Below are 15,952 nucleotides of genomic sequence, written 5' to 3'. Positions count from 1 at the left end.
AAGAGGTTATACAATTTCTTTTCAGTTAAATTGTACATTTTACGTAAAATTACTAAAGATCTTATTTGTGAATTTTAAGTAAGTACCTGCAGTTGCTGTTTAACCTTGAGCACAGAAAAAGCAACTGTGACTTGAGTCCAATCGGCAAAGTTAAAATCACAAATAGGTTGATTTAATCTTGACGGCTGCTCACTTCTCTTATTTGGCTGAGACATCAGGTTCTCCTCACCCACACATCTAGGCTGTGAGCAGCAAAACTTCAGAGACTGGTTTTGTGTAAGATGAACCACAGTGATTCTCCCGGAAGCCCATACCAAGGAAGAATTTAGAAATTCTCTTTTCTTCTCTCAACATCCACATTGTCCACACAGCCTCCAGCTCTCTCCCCTGTGCTGGCAAGCAAAGCATTTTCTATCTCCACAAAAAATCTGTAAACATTAACTCATCTGTATGGATAACTTCCCTTGCATGTTGTTTTATTTTAACCAGGAAAAAAGTAAAACCACAATTTAAACCAGTAGCAGCAGCCCAAAATTAATGAATAGCTAAAAAAGAAAAAAAAATTAGGGTATGAGAAAATCTGCAATGACAAATGACCCCACACAGAGTGGGGAAGAAGGGAAAAGGATGTCATAAGGAATAACATGAACAGAGGGAAGAACTATTTTTAAAGGAAGCTTATGAAACACCTTATAATTTACTTCAATTGCTAATTGCTTCTAAACATGGAGAAGAAATCAATGGGAGATCCATGGCATTTTGGGCAGGAAATTGTGGGAAATTAAGTCCAGTGAATCTAGACATGTCCCATCCATAATGTGGGAAATAGCTACAGACATGGATTCACATCAGATCATATGACTTCCATCATAATAGGACATCATAGCCAAATAAAAGCAATTATTCTGGTCCATTGGGTTTTTGTAGGATAGGTATACATGACAGATGTTGCAGAAACCTGTGGCTTAGGGAAGAAATACAAAGCAGTAAAGAGAACATTTATGCATACTGGTAGTAAGAGACATCAGTGCGGATTTGTAAATCCCTCAACAACATGCTAAGAGAATTACTCAGCCTTTTTCAATTCCACAAAACTTTCTGGAAAGTTGTCAAGCCTTAACGTTAATTTTCTTTGATAGCACATAAATATGTTAGGTTGCATCTTCTGAAATTGTTTTTGAATTTCAAGTCACTTTTATCTTTGAAGGAGAATTCTGTAAGATTCAACCTAGTAAACTGAGAAAGACGGGATGAAAGGCTGGGACACAGTATGATTTTTTTAAGTCATTATCTCTCATCCCCACCCCCAGAGAACCACGTACTACACCAAAGCTGTTTGGGTTGGGTCAACTCCCTTCTCCCTCCTGCAAAAAGCAAAACCCAACCAACTGGTAGGAAGTTCATTATCGCAAGTAGCAATTTGTTAGTATAGAAACTACACCAGTATCACAGTTATGTAAATAGAGTCAGTCCCGGGCAAAACTGTGTTAACAGGAAAGGAAAATTTTACCTGTGATCATGGTAACAGAGGAATTGGTTAGACCTGGGTTGAATCCTGTTTCAAAACTATTGTCGTCCTACCATCTTGATACCCTGGAGAATCTTTCTGATGCTCCATTTCTTCCTTAATAAAAATTAATATTTTTATATCTACATGGTAGGATCATGAAGATTAAAATAGAAAATGTATACTAAGATGCTATGGTGAGTTAGACACATCCTAAGTCTGCATTAAATGTCTGTGTTTTGTATTTTTTCACCCCACTCCAGCGCCTGTCTACCCCATCTTGTTAGCAGGGCCTAGAGAAAACCATGTTTCTCCAACATCTTTCATCTATTAGTCCTGGCTGTTTATTACATGCCATGTAAGGATCTAATCAACAGTCTAACCCATTTCTAGTGATTAATAGGCTTAATTGTCTTCTAGAAAGATCTGCATTTTAACAAACAAAAATTCCTCTTTCCAAAACAGGGAGGCCTACTGGTTCAGTTCCAAGCATTTGTTAAATTCTAAGATCTGGAGGCTAGAATTAACCTTTTAAAACATGGGTCACCAAACTTTTCTATAAATGGCCAGAGAGTAAATAATTTAGGCTATAGAGTCCATGCGGTCTCTGGTGCAACTGTTCTGTTTTGCCATTGTAGCCGAACAGAAGTCAGACACAATGTGTAAATGAATGAGCATGGCTGTGTTCCTATAAACTTTATGAACTCTGAATTTAAATTTCATATAATTTTATGTGTCAAAAAATATAATTCTTTTTTAACTATTTAAAAATGTAAAAGCCATTCTTAGTTCATAGAATCATACAAATACAAGTAGTGGGTAGTATGTGGCCTGACCCATGCTCTGGTCCTCAAACTTAGCAATTAGACACTGCCAGCCCACATAGCCAAATGCAGTCTCTTCTTGTAATTTCCCAGTAAAAGGCCAAAAGCAGACAAAAGAAGTAAAAAGAAAGAAACATAGAGAAGGGAAAAAAAGGAGGCAAAGAGGAAGAAAGAAGGCAAAAAGAGAAAAAAGAAAGGAGAGGAAGGTGGGGAAAGGGGAAAAAATCCACAGTCCAAGAAAGTTGTGCTCATATTTCTCTTCAACCAAGAAATCTTAAGTCATAAGTTTGATCATAGGGAACTTGTCTTGGTTTTGATCATGAATTGTATTTCTTTTGATTCACAGGTAGATGGTTTTAACCTACTCTTCTTCTGCAATATTGCATCAAAAAATTGCACTTATATTGCTCTTCTAGGGACTCTTGGTATTAAATCTTTAGCCCAACTGAAACACTTACTGCCCATGGAAAGCTGCCGGCCTCCTGCAAAGTGAAGGGTTCAGAGATAAGCTGGCAGGGCATGACGCCTCGGTTTAGATGTCAGTTCTGCTGACTATTAGCTAAACGATCTTGGGTAAAATAGTCTCTAGACAGTTTACTCATCTTTGAAATTGGATTATATCGGTTAAAACATGTCTGGCCATATCCAGTTGTGCCTGCGGCAGCCCTTAACTCATAAAATTACAGTGAAACTTAAATAAGAAGTACACATGCAAAATTTCTAAAAGAGTAGAGTTGCTTAATAAATTATGGTCATCATTGTTGTCCTCTTAAAGATATAAAAATCTGATCCTCTACACAAAAAGGTGGATAGAATTATTGTAACAAGAAGATTGCTGAATATTGTCCAGGTTGACTGCGCTAAGCTACCTGAAAAGCAGGTGAAACTCTTGAAATTTCTTAAAGGACTGTTATTATTAATGTTGCTTCCAGAGATGGGGAGGTAAATTACTTGGAGACATATTGGTGGGTCATTTTACATAAGACATGCAGAGGAGGGAGGAAATATCAATGCCTGCCAATTGCTTTGGATTTTTATCAAAATTGGCAAGGAATTCTTATTTGAAAAGAAAAAAGAAATAACATTAAGTAAATTTGCGGTTTTAAAGAGAGAGAATAAAAGCAAAGACAATCTTGTTCATTTTCCTGGAAGCTTAATAACTAATTTGGCTCTAGGTTTGTATTAGAAAAAACAAGTGCTAGTTAAACACAAGGTAGTTCATGTGTGTGAGTCATAGGAAGTTCTGTGGTACAAGGAAATTATATCATGTAATTTTATGATCTGCTGGGCAGTAATTTCATTTAATAAAGACACAGATGTATGCTTTGTCACATAGAGAAAAGTTTTCAAGTGTTCCCATAATAACTTTGATCAGCTTTTATATTTCAGTTCCTCTGGCTTATTTCTTCTTGATTCCTATGGCAAATTTAACTTTTATAGGATTAAAAAATAAACTTTATGGGAGAGGCACTTTACTTACATTCCCCAAATTAGTAGGCACTTCCTAGAGCTATAACTCAAGTTAGAGACATAAATCAATTTAGGGATAAAGATTTTTAGCAACTGGGAAAACATTTTGGACATAGGCACATCAGTTCAGAGAAAAACAATGCTTAAGCATACCATTTGGAGAGGAAAGCAGCAATTTTTTATTAAAGTCATAAAACCAAGTAAAGCATCAAGTAAAAAAAATACTATAGTTGATTTTAATTCCTTGGGATAATTAATATATTTCTTAGGAAACAAAAACATGTTTTCTCAGCATTACTCTGTTACATCAAAAAGGATAAGAAAGTGAATGATGTAGAGATATACTATGTTCATGGATTGGTAGTCTCAATAGTATTAAGATAGCAATTCTCTCAGTTTCACCTATGACATGTAAAGAGTTTGGAACTCAACCATCTTATGTTATAACAAATAAAACATTAACTGGATGCTTAAGACAGGTTTCATGCCAAACTGCCACTGCAAAATCTGGACACGCAGGTAATTCCCAACAATTACAGCTGGTATCTGTTTACTGTGAGCAGAAGCCTTCTGGAGTCAAAAACTGGGAAGAACACTTAAATGGCAAGTTTGATGAATTCCTGGAGGCTAAGTGCAGATTAGCATCAAAGAGAGAAACTCCTGGGGTTAACAGTCTGACAGGGGTGTCACACTTTTCTGGGCTTTATTGCCATGAATAATATAAGGTTCTCAATGTGAAAATTCAAGAAAGATGGCTGTGGCAGGGGTCTGACAAGAAAAGACATTGTGAAATACACAGAGCCTTATCCATAACAAAGCCTACTCTCCAAAGTAAAGACTTTACCAGAGTGTCATCTCACATGGAAAAAGTCATTTCTCTGACTCAAGCCCCCTCTAGCTTTCATATTCAATCTAAAGAGGGGGAAGCTAAGAAACATTTGTGAAGCACACAGCTTGAGGAGGTAGGCCCACTACAACACTGAGATTTTATCATAGGATTATAGAATACTTCCTCTCCCTCAGACTTTACACAACACCATTAGGTCTCCAGTATAGTAGCAGTGAACTACAGCTCAAAGAATATCAAGATATAGACTCTATCAAACATGGAGTTTTGGCTGGGTGTACTGGTTCATGCCTGTAGTCCTAGCAGTTTGGGCAGCTGAGGTGGGAGGACTGCTTGAGCCTAGGAGATTGAGATCAGCCTGGGCCACAAAGTGAGACTTCGTCTCCACAAAAAATCAGAAAGTTAGCCCGGCATGCTGGTGAGCACCTGTGGTCTCAGCTACATGGGAGACTGAGGAAGGAGGATTGTGTAAGCCCAGGAAGTCAAGACTGCAGTGAGCTGTGCCCATGCCACTGCCCTTCAGCCCGAGTGACAGAGTGAGACCCTGTCTCAAAAACAACTTCCCCACCCCCGCCCAAAAAAAAGGAGTTTTGGGAAAATCCCAAAGGGAATAAACAAGACAAAAGCAAAAACAACGATACTATAGGAATGTGAAGACTCTGGCACCTACAACTACACCAAACATTAAACACAACCTAATTTCTACCCATATAACATAAAAAGTCACATTAGAGGTTTCTTCAACTCAGTTTCTATTACTTGATACATTGTCTAGAAAACACGACAAATGTGAAGAAAAAACAGTCTGAAGAGACAAAGCAACCATCAGAACCAAATTTAGATATGACAGACTTTGGAAAAGACAGGGAATTTAAAATAGCTATAATTAATATGTTAAGAACTGTAATAACAAAGTACACAACATGCAAGAACAAATAGGAAAGGTAAGCAGAGAGAAACTCTAAGAAAGAATCAAAGGGAATACTAGATATAAAAAACTCTAACCTAAATGAAGAATGATTTTGAAGGAAATAAAAGTACTTTACCTCAAAATATCTACCTTTGACACATTTTGAAATGGCTGCCGGTGGGGGTCAGAAGACAGAAGTGATCTTGCAAAACTCTTTTTTTGTGGAAGAAATTTGCATCTGTGGAGAATCTCCATTAATGCAGCCAGGTCTTTCCTTTCTCGGCCTTTCCCAGCTCTAGTAGAGCTTGAGCCTGACATCTTTCAAACTTTGAAAGGAAACAGTTATCATCTATTCTCTCTGAGGGCTATGGCCTATGAGACTTCGTCTATGCAACAAGGCCACCTTTGCTAGCATAGCTTCTTCCTTTATCTCTCGCATAACCTGTCTTGCCCCTCAAATCTGATTTACGACCATAACATGTTTTTGGCCATGCTCTGAGCCCACATTATTTTAACCTCAAGATGGTTTATAAGCTTCTGTACCTCGTTGGGGGCCTAGGTCTTTATTCTGAAGCCTCTTGTGTATACATGTTAAATAAATTTGTATGTCTTTTCTCCTATTAATCTGCCTTTTCAGAGCTGACTTTTCAGTGAAGCTTCAGAAAGCCAAGAATTTCTCTTTGGAGGGAGAAAGGCAGGAGGAATAAGAAAAAAAAATAGACTATCCAAGAAGACATAAATAAATGGAGAGATAGTCCATGTTCATTGATTAATAGACTTAGCATGAAGATGGCAATTTGTCTCAACTAGATCTATAGAGTCAACACAATCCCAACTAATTTTAAACTTTACATGAAAAATTAAAATGCAAGGAATAGCCAACACAATCCTAAAGGAGAAAATAAAGCTGGATGACACACATTATTGAATTTCAAAAGTTACTATAAAGTTACAATACAGATACAGTGTGGTATCATTGAGGAAGATAGACACACAGATTAGTGAAACATAACAGAGAGTGCAGAAATAGATCTAGACAAATTTAGCTAAATAATCTTTGACAAAAGTGCAAAGGCAATTCAGTAAAGAAAAAAATGGCCTTTCAGCAAAGGTTGCTCTAACAACTGGACATTCATATACAAAAAAGTGGGGGAAAGAAAAGAACATAGACAAATACCTTTTAGCTTTCACAAATATTAACCCAAGTGGATCACAGACCTAAATTACTTTGCCCTAGAATGATTAGAGGAGATTGCACCTTGTAATGTGAGAGGATAAAGAGGGAGGTTGTGGAGCATAGGGTCTAGATTGGTTAGTTTCCATAGGAAAGGTAAAGATTGATCTGCTATCTCTAGGAATTAGCTTGACATAGCAGATCCCTCCAGGGTCTCCCGGACCTCAAGATATCGAAGTATCAAATACAGAAACTAGAAAACATGGCTGTTACACTATAAAAGCCATGCAAAATCATGAATGAATCTTAAATGCATATTGCTGAGTAAAAGAAATCAGTCTGAAAGTCTGTATGATTCCATTTATATGACATTCTGTGGAAGGCAAAACAATAGAGACAGTAAACTGATCAGTGTTTGCCAGTAGATTATGGGTGAACAAAGTTGAATCAGTGAAGCACAGGGGATTTTTTTTTTTTTCATGGTAGTAAAACATTCTGTGTAATACTTTCATTCTGGATAGAGGACACTATGCATTTGTCAAAACACATTGAACTTTATAGCACAGAGATTGAACCTTAATGTCTGTAAAAATTTTAAAATCATTTAGGATGTTGAGGAATCCTATGATGGAAGCAGACAGTCACAAGAGAATCAATTGTACTATGAATGTATAAAATAATCTCATTGATGGAAATGGAGAAAGTGCTGACCTGAGTAAGAGTAAAGAAAGGGAAAGTGTGCAGAAGCACTGCCCTCTAGTTGATAAACTTCTTTCCCATGAAAATATGGGTTAACAATTCTAAACCATTATATACATATACTGGAATAGAACAATTAAGTGAATTTATGATAGAAGGTAGAAGTCAGGTTTCTCATATTTTGGAATGGGTATTTACAGATAAGCAAGGTATAGAGACATTAGTATAAGCTCATGTTTAGCTTAATATAAATGCAAATAATTGCATACAGCAATATTGATAAATATATATATAGACAGGATAGTACACACACATGTATGTTCATGCTTTGTCAGCCAAGAAGACCTAAAAGCAATGACACCCAAATAGTAATGAGTACATCTAGAATCCAGATCTTGGTTTCCAATACCATACTCCAACAAAAATACCATTCTCTATTACCAAGACTCCTTGGAAAAAGGGTTGAATCTAGGACTGAGGCAGGAAATACACAAGATGAGACCGGTGCATCTTGCAGTGATAGAAAGTAAGGAAGTGCTCAAAAGAACCCATAATGATTATGGTATATCATAAGAACACAAAGGCCAACAATGGCCAAAGCTGAGACAATCTGAACAACAAAATATGGTATTAGTTTATAACCCAAAGTATAAATATTCATGAATACACACTCATTTAAATATACGATTGAATTATGAATTCATTTTAAATAAATGGAAGGAGAAGAGACACATCTCCCATGCAGAAGAATTCCAAATAATTTATATAGATCCTCCACCCTCAAGTGGGAAGATAACTCTCCATGCCTTACCTGTGGGCTCTGCAGAGAGACTTCCTCCCCAGGAGTAGAGTAGAGCAAATCGGGGAAGAAACAATATTAGAATAGAGAAATCTGACAATCACTGTCTCAGCCCAGTAATCAAGGTTAATATGACAGTGATAAGTCTTGTTGATGGTATATATCCTTGAACTTGATATGATGAAAATGGCACTTTACCTCTCTGGTATTCCTCCCAAGAACACAGAATCCCAATCTAATTATGAGAAAGATATCAGACAAATTCCAACTGATGGACATTTTACCAAATACGTGAGCAGGGTGTCTCAAAACTTTCAAGGTTATCAGAAACAAAGAAACTGTCACAGCCAAGAGAGACAAAGGAGACAAGATGACTAAATGTAATGTGGTATTCCGGATGGGATTTTGTAACAAAAAAGCAACAATAGGTTTAAAAAACCTAAGTAAATCTTTAAAAATATGAACATTAGTTAGGAATAATGCATCAATATTTGTTCACTAGTTGTGACAAATGTACCATAGTACTGACAGATCCTAATAAGAGAAGAAACTATATGTGGGGTATATGGAAACTGTACTGTCTTGGCACTTTTTTTGTAAATCTAAAACTAGAAAATTTAAAATATATAAACATAATCTTTCACATCCATTCTGTATAACAGAACACAAATTATAAATTTTCAAAAACTGAATAATTTCTTTAGGTATCTAAGGGTATCAGTGTTGATATATAGACTGATACTAAGGTTATCAGTGTTCTATATACATTGAATCCATATCTTCTGCCTATTTGTGCAATATGAACATTTGTCTCGCAAGTATTTATTGGCTGATTCTTTGCTTATGCAATAATTCAACAAACTTAAAGGATTAACCACTTGCCCTTGGTTAGGATTACTATACAGGCCTAATGACATCTTAAAAAATGCTCCAAGTGTTTTAGTTGGTAGCAAACTCAAAAAACATAGAAAATAATAAAAACATAACTCTCCAAGTTCCCAGGGAAAAAAACAATTTATTTCATTGGCAAGGAAAAAGTATTAGCTATTTTTCTAAAGGCTTCATGAGGTATTTCATAACCTACTGAATTTTAAAAGATCAGTTTTGGCCACAAGCCCAAGCCCAGATTTTTTTTTTTATTTGTCAGCATACTGAGTGGGGAGCAGAATAAGAAAAGGCTCTGCACCTGTCCAGCTGTCAAGCAAGCTGTTCTGTCAATCAGGCTGTGTGACCCAACGGATGTGATAGTGTTTGATATGTCTAAAGCAGATAGGCATTTGGCAAGGATCTCTAGGTGAATCACACCACAGATTTTTAGGATTTTGAAGCAAAACTATACCATCCTTTACTGATACTTTTTTTTTTCTTTTCTTTTCTTTTTTTTTTTTTTTTTGGAGAAACAGATTCTGGCTTACTACTGGGCCCTGGTAGAGAAGGAATGCTTGGCCGTAGTCTTTTAAATCACCATGTGACTTGAGTTGCCCATCATATATTGGGGTTGTTTGACCTACAAAGCCAAAAAGTTAGCATTCGGTAAGCAAATAGAGTGATATAAAAGAAAAAATTTAAGCACATCTTGAAGTCACAGAGATGGCCAGAAGTATCTAACTCAAGCACAGTGAACAATGGTTTAGCTGGACCTCAGGGACTTGGAAGAAACAAGACTGGAAAATTAGCCCTAAGCAGGTCTTGAGAAGAGATACGTGGAGAAACTCTCCAAGTGGGAAGAGTTTATACTTTTCACAGCAAATTGTTACCAGCAAAATGTAATCCAAGCAAGAAACAGAAAATGTAAAAGGAGTGAGGATAACGATTATGAGGGAAATTAGATGCTAGAATAAGACCTAGAGTCAACTTTGGGCTGTTTTACCTTCACCTTTGCAGGCCCACCCCTGGTTAGTCTCTAAGCTCAAATTAAACTAGAAGGACAGTACATCAGCAGCAGCAACTGAAAGTAGCCTTATTCTCATCAAATGGTATCTAATACGTCTAAGGGAGCTCTGTTCCTATTTGTACATTCTTCCCTCCCCCAACCTCCCTATTATACACAAATAGCCTCCCCCGAGCCCAAGTTCCCAGTCCACTGATCCCATGTTGGATACTATGCTTTTCATTCCCTGACTCCAGCTTATACAGTCCTGCATTCTTGAAATCTTCCTGAAGAGCTAGTCTTGCTCCCGATACCTTTAGTTGCTGCCATTGGACTTCAGATGCCCCTGTTCCCTGCACCTCAATGCTAATTCTAACCTGCTGGAGGAAGCCTTCCCAAATATTGATGCCAGCTGACACTACACAGAGCATGCCTGACTTCTTAGCAATGAAATTTCTGGTTGCCCATGCGGTGCCGGCAGCACAGTTGAGTCTATTTCTTCTCTCATTTGTCTGATGGTACACTCCCCAGTATGTATCCCAGTTAAGCCTCGTGTGAGGAGTGACACCCACCAGATATGTTTTACAAAGGTCATTAAAAAACAAATACTAGGATGAATGATAATCTGATTCCTCACAGCAATTCAAGCATTCTTTTGTAGAACATACTTATTCCCTCAAAGTAATTATTAATTAAGATTTTTAAATTCAGATGTGCACTCTAAAACTACCAGTCTGGAAGAAACCTGGACATATCCTTTTACCCTCAAATTTCTGTGGTACCGGGCTTTCAAAGATACTTGCAAACATAAACGTCTTGAGATTTTTCCCTGTTAGAAACTCTGTTCAAATATCCTAATGCCTTCATATGAATTCTGTCAACTGGATGCAGTTGGCTTTTTCCTTTCTGTGCCTCAGAAGGAGGCAGATTAACTCAATCTAATGTGCCCAAAAAGAGAAAAAGAAGTTGGGAGTAGAGGAAGGATCACACCAGTTCATAAGCTGACAACAGAAAAAACTGCTTGACACCAGTCCTGAAATTATTTGGTGTTATTTGCCTGCTAAATCAACATCTGTCTCCTTTAGATGACTAGGAATTAAATAAGAAAAAAATCTCTCTCATGCTGCAAGACTGCTAATAATGACAATCAGTTCTCCAGGGCTAAGCATAATTGGAAATATTTTTTCTCAGCAACTCAAAAAGTAGAATATTAAAATTATATTTAAAAGGTGCTACTTCTAAAATATATTTAGAGTCAAGGAAAAGTAATATGGTGATTTAATCTATAATGTCAAAAATAAGAAGAAAATTGGTTACTTAAGAACAAAATAGCATCACGTCCTTTTCTATGAGTAAATTACAGATAATGGGTAATCAGTAGAGATAGGAGTATATTAACACAATGTGTGATAAAGATTCCCAGCATCAAAGATAATGCATTTACTGAAGAAGTCATGACAAGCCTTGCTAATTGTTCAAGAGGGCTCCTGAGCATCTCACATATACCCCTAATACTAGAAATAATAAGTAAAGTTACCTACTTATACATCAATCTTCCTAACCAGGAGCTAACATTTATAAAGTTAGAAGACATGTAATAACCATTATAGTCTCAGTATTTAGCAAATAACAGGTACAGTTTTCCCTTTGTATCCATGGAGGATTGCGTCCAGGATCCCCGCAGACAGAAGAATCTGTGGATGCTCAAGCGTCTTCCATAAAATGTAGTATTTACATATAACCTACAAACATCCTCCTCTATACTTTAAATCATCAATAGACTACCTATAATACTTCAAACAATGTAGATGTTATGCAAATCATTGTTATGCTTTGTTTTTAATTGTATTATTTTTATCATTGTATGTGTATTTATTTACTTTTTCTGTATTTTTGATCCTCAGTTGTTTGAATCCTCAGATGCAAAACTTGTGGATATGGAGGGTCAATATACTTGGTAAACGTTGACTGACTGAAGTGTTTAGTTGATGTAGCAGCTGAAATGCCTCATGTAACCCCAAAAGATTTAAAATGCTCAGAATAGCTGATTCTATTTTCCTCCTGATGGGAAGACGCATCCTATTCCTTTCCCTCTCGTGTCATATCTCAGCTAAATAACAAAAGAGATGCAAAAAGGAGGGCCCAGAACATCACAAGTGTGAACAACAGAAAGGTATGATCCACATTCACAGGTATCTATCTGAGTCCTACTTGATCTAGTACAGATGGAATCAGACTAAAACAAAGAGCCCCAACCACAACTTTGTTCTGTCATCCAGCTAAGAGTGTCTTGCTGTTTAACTGCCCAGACATTGTAATTGCTCTCATCCCTGTGTGGAAGCCCACATTATAACACCAGCCTGACTCATCGTCTTGTCTCTTAGATTTCTAACCATTGCCACTTGTATTTTAATTTTGAAATTATATTATTAATATAAGGTATAACCTGTGCCAAAACCCTCTCAGCTTCCCACCTTCTCAGTCTAAAACTAAAATTTGACAAGAAAATACTCCTTTACACAATCAGGGATAATACAACCTGTCACTTAATGAAAATCCATTAATATGAAAAGGAAATTGTAGGTATCGAGAGTAGTATTAGCATAATAAGTTTTAAGATGATGAGCTAGTGGAAAAAAAGTGAGAGGTAAAAACAAGGCAGAAAAGTTCCCATTTACAGATGAAAAGGTTTTATAAGCTTAGAGGGAACAATGTTGAAAAATTCAGAAACTTTATTTTAACAAATGTTTACCATAGTGAAAAACTGCTAAAGTTCAAGTATTTATATGGATGTAACTAATTATTTTTAAAATATACAAAAGAGAAATCATAAAAACCTGTTTTTAAATGTTAAATTTCATGGATAGAAAGCGAATATGGATAATCATCGAGACTTTATAAGTAATAGATAAACGGTACTTAAAAAGTACTTTTTAAAGCAGAGGTGGTATGCTCCTAGTCATGATGGAATAACAGACTAAATTTATACTTACTTGAAATAATAGTGAAAAAGCACACAAAATATAGGAAAGAACAGTTTTCCAACATTGAAAAACAAGTAAATAATGGCAGTGATCCCCAAGAATCAGAAATCAAAGTAAAAGAGCCCTAAGATTGCTCTAGCTTACTGCCTGGGGAGAGTATGCAGCATAAAACAGATCAAACCAGTAGGACGTGGGTGTTTTCCCTGAGTTGAAGAGGCAGAGGTCAGGGTTTAAGAAGGCTAAGAATTCATAATACTTACTGGCAGGGGAGATACCATGATCACGAAGGTGGTTTTCCCAGCACGAGGCTCATCCATTGCACTCTGGATGTGCTGACCCCTGCAATTTCCCCAAATGTGGGAAATTCAACTGCATAATTTGTGGTAGTGGGGACTGTGTTAGCACTTTCCCCTGGTCTTCATGGTTGAAGAACAGGTCCAGGCCGGGCTCGGTAGCTCACGCCTATAATCCCAGCACTTTGGGAGGCTGAAGCAGGTGGATCACCTGAGGTCAGGAGTTCAAGACCAGCCTGGCCAGTATAGTGAAACCCTGTCTCTACTAAAAATACAAAAATTAGCTGGGCATGGTGGCGCACGTCTCTGGTCCCAGCTACCTGGGAGGCTGAGCCAGAATTGCTTGAACCTGGGAGGCGGAGGTTGCAGTGAGCTGAGATCACGCCACTGCACTCCAGCCTGGGTGACAGAGCAAGATTCCATCTCAAAAAAAAAAAAAAAAAAAAAAAGAAGAAGAAGAAGAAAACGGCTAAGAATTCTCAATTCATGAGGCAGATTACTGAAGAGAAGAGAAGAGAAGAGAATGAATGCCAGAGATTATCAGAGGGTTTCCTCAAAGACTTTAACCAAATACTGATCAGCATATGCATGTAAAATAAGTCCTGAAGCTAAGGCAAGTAGCATTAGAAAGGAACAGGGAGAATGATCTCCAAGGCTCACTAAAAGATGGGACTAGTTCATGCCCTCAACAGCTACAATGGAAAGCTCTCCTAATGCTTAGCATTAAGTAAAGTAGGAGTCAGTAAAACATGGCCCACAGGCCAAATTGGAACATAGCCATACTCATCTGTTTACATATGATCTATGACTGATTTTGTGCTGCAATAGCAAAATTAAACCATTTCAACAAAGACCATTTGGCCAACAAAGTATAAAATATTTATTATCTGGTCTTCCAGAGAAAAAATTTGCCAATGTTTGGATTAGAGCCCTCAAACGTGTTTTGCCTTAGGAGTTGAGACGAATTAGTCCTAACTTAAAAGCTGCTCTGGACCCACATAAAAAAACTTAAAAATAAACTTTAAAGTAGCTTAGTTATGCCCTGGAACATAGACCAAAACTATTTAAGGAAACGAAACAAGATTTATCATCTAAAATTCATAATTGGCATACAATTAAACATTAATCGTCAAGAAAAGAACCAGAAAAATATGAAGCATAACAAAAAGTCAATAACAAAGAAATCAAAGAAATCAAGATAATTAGTGGACAAGGGTGTTAAATAAATTAGTGGACAATTATAAATACAACTCAATTTGTACAAGAAGTATGAGTATAATAAAAAGTAGAAGATTAAAAAAATTGAACTGAAATGAAACTGCAACATTTGACATAAAAGTGCACTGACTGACAGATTAGACATTGCAAAAGAAAAACAAATAATAAACTTAAAGACATGACAGGATAGGGTATCCAAAATAAAATAGAGGAAAAAAAAGACTTTAAAAATAAACAGAACAACAGCAAGTTATTGGCAATCTCAAACAGTGTAATGAGCATGGAATTGAATTCCAGAACAGAAAGAGTAGTGAGACAAAAAAAAATTTTTGAAAAAATTGCTAAAAATTTCAGTAATTTTATGAAAATTATAATTCTACAGATCCAAGAAGCTCAAAATACCCCAAATAGAAGAAACAAAGTAAACCACAAGAAGATAAATCATAGCTCAACTGTAGCAAAGCAGTGACAGAGAAAAAAAATCTTAAAACCAGCCATTGGAAGACAAAAGACACATTACACACAAAACAACGAAGGTAGTGACCAGAACAAGCTTCTAAATAGAAACGCAAGCTGGAACGCAGTAAAGCAACATTGTTAAAATACTCCATAAAAAAACTGTCAACTTAGAATTCTATACCCAGTGAAAATATCTTCCAAAAGGAAAATGGTTTGAAAATTTTTACAGGCCTATAAAAGCTGGGAGAATCCATTAACAACAGATAAGCACTATAATAAATGTAAAAGACAGTCCTTCATGAGAAAAAAAGAATTGTATCAACTAGATGTTTGGATCCATTAAGAGGAATGAAGAGTGCCAGTAATGGTAAACATGTTGGTAAATTTAATTTTATTACTTTTAAAGCTTATTAAAATGTTATTGGCTGTTTAAAGCAAAAACAGTAACAATGCATTGCCAAGTTTATAACATTTGTTAAAATAAAACATATGACAATAGCACAAAGACCAGTCATAGAAAATAAAAGTGTGCTGTTATGATGTTCTTATAATATGTACAGAGTGACAGACTAGTATTAAAAGGTAGCTTGCTAGAAGTTAAAAATTATATGTATATATAAACCCTAGGGGAAAAAAGTAATAAAGAGGATCAAATCAAATCATGGAAAAATATGTAATTCATGTAAAACAAAGCAGAAAAGGAGAAAAACTAAGAGCTCAAAAATAGATAAGACAAAAAATGAATTAAAAGATGGCAGATTTAAAGACATGTATATAATCAATCACATTAAATGTAAATGATATAAGTATAAAAATTAAAAGGCAAAGTTAAACAGAATGACCAAAAAAAAAAAAAAAAAAAACCCTGAATGACCAAAGTATACACTATCTAAAAGAA

The 15,952-nt window shown here is 36.2% G+C and overlaps 1 non-coding gene across 1 annotated transcript; it reads left to right on the top strand.

The window, feature by feature from the left end:
- Nucleotides 1-13,336: 13,336 nt before the first annotated feature.
- Nucleotides 13,337-13,497, top strand: LOC112134836 (U1 spliceosomal RNA). Its single transcript, XR_002916183.2, has one exon. It is a non-coding gene; the product is annotated as a U1 spliceosomal RNA (small nuclear RNA).
- The last annotated feature ends 2,455 nt before the right edge of the window (nt 13,498-15,952 follow it).

This window comes from Pongo abelii, chromosome 7 (assembly GCF_028885655.2).
Source record: "Pongo abelii isolate AG06213 chromosome 7, NHGRI_mPonAbe1-v2.0_pri, whole genome shotgun sequence".
NCBI lineage: Eukaryota > Metazoa > Chordata > Mammalia > Primates > Hominidae > Pongo > Pongo abelii.
The sequence above is the reverse complement of the archived record's forward strand: the minus strand, read 5'-3'. Positions and strand labels throughout refer to the sequence as shown.